This window comes from Rhea americana, unplaced genomic scaffold, assembly GCF_003343005.1.
Source record: "Rhea americana isolate MKP2758 unplaced genomic scaffold, rheAme1 scaffold_423, whole genome shotgun sequence".
Classification (NCBI taxonomy): domain Eukaryota; kingdom Metazoa; phylum Chordata; class Aves; order Rheiformes; family Rheidae; genus Rhea; species Rhea americana.
Window position 1 is genome coordinate 20862 of NW_028186561.1, and position 5742 is coordinate 26603.

Here is a 5742-nt window from a genome sequence, read left to right on the forward strand (position 1 = left end):
CCCGGCCCCGGCCAGCACCCCGCGCCCTCCGGACGAGCCGCGGCGGGGCCGAGCGACTCCCTCGACGGAGCCCGCAGAGCCGAGCGGGAGCCGGGGCGCGCCCGGCGGGGATCGCCGTTCTAGGATCTTCAGCCAAAAAAAATAAATAAATAAAGCGGGGAAGTGGGAAGCAATAAGTGGGAAGTAGGTTTATCGCGTAATAAGAGAGCAACACAATTAAAAATGTGATTTTGGTAAACGTACGAAGCAGCAATTTAAATTTAWATTTGAATCAGGCTCTGCACTCATCATTTAGGCAAATCCAGCAGGGGTTTTACCCGAGCAGGAAAACAGGCTTTGGAAAATTCAAATAACTTCATGCCCTCAAACGACTTTTCAAAGATGGTCATAATGAGAAAAACTCTGGCAACTCTGAATCGACAAAATCTGTTTGCTTTACGAAATTAAAGAGTAAATAAGGGCCTGCGTAAGAGGACTGCGGGCCTCTGCAACACCGTACTCCCCCCCGCCAAAAAGTGGCTGCTGGTTGTGCCGAAATGAAAAAGAGCCCAATGCGAGCACCAAAACCACATGGAATGCACTCATTAATGTAAATACATTTAAATGAAAAATCCTTCTCCCACAGAGATAGGCAAATAACTTGCAGAATAATTTCCATGTAGCGTTTGCCCAGCTGTGCTAAAACAGCAGCAAGGTGAGGCACTTCTCATTTGTTTGCCTTTAAACACAGAGCAAAGGCTTTAATCAGAGAAATCTCTCCCTCTAAGAGCTCGGGCGAATAAGCTTTCAAACCAATACATCCCCACAACACGTCCTGGCTTTGACAACGCAACATCGTTCAGCTAAGCTTCATTCAGCGAAAAYATTTCAATCACAGTAGCTTCACCGAAAACAGTTGCTCTGCACCTGAGTTAAAAAAAGCCTGGGGGAGTTTGGAGTCAGGCTACAGAAAGTGCCCTAGTCTACAAAATCAGCGTCAGGATTCGGGCTGCTCCAGGAATTCAGTCCTGCTTTTTCTAGGACAAGTCAGTACCCACTCACAGCCCCCGCTCCTGCGCAAGGCTTCTCCTCCCAGATTTCACGCTCCCCCGTATCCTCACTTCACTTCCAAAGAGGTCACTGCTCTGAACAATTAGTCACCCTCCAGTCCTGCCCTCAAATAATGATTCATTTTGAACCTGCCTTTGAGCTATTATTTATTTAAGCCCCACCCTAAAGTGTTATAACGTAAAAGTCTGAGAATGCAGAGCTTTAAAAACCATCGTATCCAAGCACAAGCAGTAATTTTTAAAGGACAAGCTAGCAAGTCCTGGGCACTGTCCCATCCTGAAGGAGTCACCCCACCAAGGGACGTCTGTCCTGGAGGACGGTGGCTTCCAAGAAGGGCTCCTGTGAAGGTGGATTTGAAACAAAATCYGAAGTCCAGAATCTTCTGAAATCCTCAGTGCCATGTAAATCCCAGACCAAACTCAAGCTAGCTTGTTCTTAACGCGAGCACGCCAAGCAAAACACCTCAGATTCAGATCTGCTGCTCCGATTCCTGTGTACTGCAGCTACCTGGACGCGCACCAACAGCACGCGTTGCCCGTGGCCATGGAATTGCAGCTGCGAGGCTGCGCGTGGCCTTCCCCTGCCCGCTCACTGCACCAAGCCGCCTCAATAAGGAAGGCTCTGGGCATTCTGTTCTCCGAGGATATCCACAACAGCGGTGCTGCCTCTTGGCAGTAGACTCGAATTTTACAAAGACAAGGGTGCAGCATCCTAATATTTCAWTTTTTTTACTATTTGAGTCAATTTAACTAACCCTGGATTGTCAAAGAAAGCCTATGAATCAACCACGAATCCACTCTGCTGTTCCAGAGTATTTGATATCACCAGAATTAATTATTACTTTTAGAGAACAAAGAGAAAGGGAAGAGGGAAAAGGGAGCTAACCTAAAAGTCTACTTATGATAGTCATGATGACTGATACATTGGAGAGAGGTCAGATGCAGTTGCCCAAATCTTGAATATCCTTGAGCTTTGAGGGGTTTCCGCAGTCCAGGGGCAGACCCGCAGGCCAAGGCTGCTTCCTACTCACACAGCTTTAGGTCTAAAACACAGTTAACAGCACCGGAGCACGCTTGCATCAATCAACCTTGACATGGGCAACACGGAGTAAAGCTCTTTCGGGACCTGTACCGACAGCTCCTGCTGCCAGCCTCCACCGTGACGAGCTCTCCCAAAATCTTTGTCCCCCTCCCGAGAGCCCAGGCGAGCTGTGGCAGTGTCAGCGGTGGGGAATACCACGGGCAACGGCGGGGAACCCCGACGGGCGCAGCGTGCAGGAACCTGCCAGCGGCACGCCGTGATTCACCGCGGCTGCGCCCGGCTCGCGAAAACAAGGACCGTGGAAGTCGCTTTGTCTCGCCYGCTGCTGAATACCTCCTGCAGCCTTGCTTTGCGAGGCACCGGGCTATTTTAAAGCACATTAAACAAAGGAAGTTACAGTAAAGCAACCAAAAGACTAAACAGCYTGGCACCACTTAAGGGAAACATCACGTACAAAGTGGACAAGATTCAGAGCTGACGGMCGCGCCAGGACGGGCTCACGTGGGAGCGGTGCCGCCAGGCACATACTCCATTGGCACGCGGCCCTGAGCGGCGCTCGGCCGTCCCCGGGAACCGCGCGAGTTTACATTAGCGTCCGCGTGTTTATTTAGCCCCTGTCTCCTGACAGCTAGGTGCGGCCTTGCTCCCCTTTTCTGACCGAAATGCCCTTTGAAATACAAGCAACACGAAATCCGTCCTGTTTATCTTAGCGGCTTCTGGCTCACGAACAACAAAGATAGGAGCACGGAGAGCCGTCTTACCGCCGCCCTCCGAGCCGATGACGGGAAACGTCATTTGATGGCAGCATCTGCGTCGTTATTCAGCACTCAGTAGTAACGGAGACTTCTCCGAGAGCCACCATTTCTGAACTGAAATGAGAGACTTTAAGGACTGATATCGCAAGGCTTGCAGCTGCAGTGGCAGAGCTGCAGGGGAAGGGACCCCAGCTTCAGCATCCTGCGCGGACAGCGAGGTTTCAGAGGCTGCGAGAGCACGGGGAAAGACACGCTGATGACAACGCTTATGTCTACACAAAATTAAAACGTTCCTACAGACCACAAATTGTGTTATCTATCCATCTACATATTAGACGGACTGCAAAAAGCTCTAAATAACACTGGTCTAATTTAAGGACATGACAAGGTACTGCTTAATCCATTCAGATACACCCATTTTACACGTGATCTGGACGACGCGCTGCACACAAAAGCAGGTAGATTCTGAGAAATAATACACTTTCTCCATCCCTAATTTCTACGATGATAAGGCCCCCTAAATGCTTTGAGCTGTGAAGATCAACGTTGTAGCAGGGAAAACACTTGCCCCTCTTTACTATTTGGGGGATGCACCAAGCCTGTCATTGGATCCCAAAGGCCATATTAGGTAGCAGAGCTGAGAGGGTCTTGTGCTCCTGGCCCAGAAAAAGGAGGCTGCAGACAGCTGTCTAACGCCAAATGCGATATTACAGGGTGGACACCAAGAAAGAAAATATCCCTTCTTTATCAGGAGGCCCATGACTCAAAATCCTTCTAACACTTAGCAGCTGCCTGGGCTGGAAGTTGGACGGGGCAACAAATATAGAAAAAGGAACATCTGTCTCACGGAAACGCAAGCAGGTATGGTCTGCTTTCAAAGGCAGCACGCAGCACCTGCAGAACTTCGCAGGCCATCTCGTTTCGCTGCAAAGCTGCAGTGCCACACTCTGCTCCTAGCAGGAGATTAGTGTAACATGAGGCAAATAAATTCCCTTTGTGTTGGTTGCTTCCACAACCAGTGGTTGCATCCCGTGTGCTTCCACAAACTTGGCAAAGAGGACAGGGCATTACGCACAGGCACATAGGAGGGGATACACCATCTTACGTGATTTCTAATGCAGAGTGGTGCACAAACTCACGGTGTCAGCTTTTCCAGGTAGCTTTTCCTCTAATTTAGAAAGTTAAGTGTCCTAATGACTGGAAAATAGACAAGATGAATTGGATGTCCATCTCCGACTTGTCCACCTCACAAAATCGCTACGGCAGGCACTGCTGCAGAGGAAGTTGTTGTTAAGCAGGAGCTCACAGCTGGAAGAGCAGAGGCCCTTGCCTAGTGTGCAGGGCAGCACGGCAGTGCTCTGGTAGTGCATTAGGAATCACAGACTTTGATAAAACACGGCAGGAACAGAGCTCCCGTTTGCCAGTTTTACGTCCAATTGCAGCCAGTACTGTGGGGTCTATCCGGCTCCCCTCGGCGGCAGCTCCACTGTCAGAGGCTTGTTAGCTCACGGTAAGATTAGCTGCTCATTTCCGCACTTCCCTGCAATTAACTCACATCTTTAAAACCCATACACACGTGCTTTAACTGCTGTTTTCCGAAAAGCATCAGCGGAGAGCCAGGATGCTGCCCCGCACGGCGTTTCCCTTTCGGGTGCAGCAGTTCTGAGAATCGCCCTGCAGACACGTATGCCGCGGGCCTCCCTCTCCGCCTGCTGTTGTTGCAACTCTGGATTTTCTAAACTACGTCTGTCAGGAAGGAGACAGGAAATTCGAGTCACACTTGCAACAGCTGTGCCATGCCTACTATCAGGCTCCAGTGACGTAGTTTGGCTGCAGCGGCGCGGGGCCAGGAGCTCGGCAATAGCGGAGGTCAGGAGCCAGGTCACTGTTTATACTGTTCTTGCGCTCGGGATCATGCTGAGTCTATTTGCTTTCTTCCTATCTATACTGTTTCTCTTTCCGTTCTTCTTTAATAATGTGGAGCCCAAGCATCCTGTTTTCAAAACATCTGACTGTTCCGCTATTTACCAGCGACATATTTAAATGCCTTGGACTGAAGCTGGCTGTTGGTTTGGATACTTCAAGAATGGAAAATCTGACAAATTACCAAATATTTCAGACCACTTCTAAACACACACGTTTCCAGCTGAACGGCTTGTCACACTGCGGAGTTCACTTGGAACGACTGTACGCGAGAGCCACAAACCCCCAGACCGATTTGTGTCAATATTTACTGTGGATGAGGAAAGCAGGACGTAAGGCTGTTTTATGCTTTTCTTTCATAGATGAAGGAGGTAACTGGAAGTTGACCAGAAACTGCAGACATTTCAGAAAACAGTTATGAATGAACAAAGTTTCAGGACCATTTCGCTTGACCTGTGAGGTGTAAGACATTTCCGCACGGAAGGAGCACAGCTTCTAAGAGCTGCACGGAGCGCAAGCTCAGGAGCCTGCCGCCTCGCCGAGCCCAGCGCGGCGCGCGGCCGAACGCAAGCACCCCCAGAAGAGGGACGGGACGGGACGGGACGGGACGGGCGCAACCGCCCACGTTTCAAACGCGGCTTCCTCGGCACGCTAAACCCGTCCCAACATTCAGCCTGCTTTCCCTCACACAAACTCAAAAAAATAATGTCCCTTTCTTGAAAGCTTGGTCTACAAAACTTTTATTGCTTCCTTTGCCCCTGCCCGCTCTAGTAATCRGAGGCAGAGAAGGAAGCTGAAGTAACACGGGATTTGTTTGCTTAACTTATTCCACAAAATCAGTTTATGATTCAGCATTTCTGCTTTCATTAATTTCCGWTTGGGAAAAAACGGTAACTTTGGGGTAGTGCAGAACACCTCAGACCTGAGTTTGACCTGCCCCCCCGGCAGGGAAGCGGCAGGAGCCGCCGCCGCC

At 50.0% G+C, this 5742-nt stretch overlaps 1 protein-coding gene across 1 annotated transcript in view; it reads right to left on the reverse strand.

The window, feature by feature from the left end:
• Nucleotides 1-5742, reverse strand: part of PDE4B (phosphodiesterase 4B) — a 191900-nt gene that overhangs the window by 15742 nt on the left and 170416 nt on the right. The window lies entirely within an intron of this gene.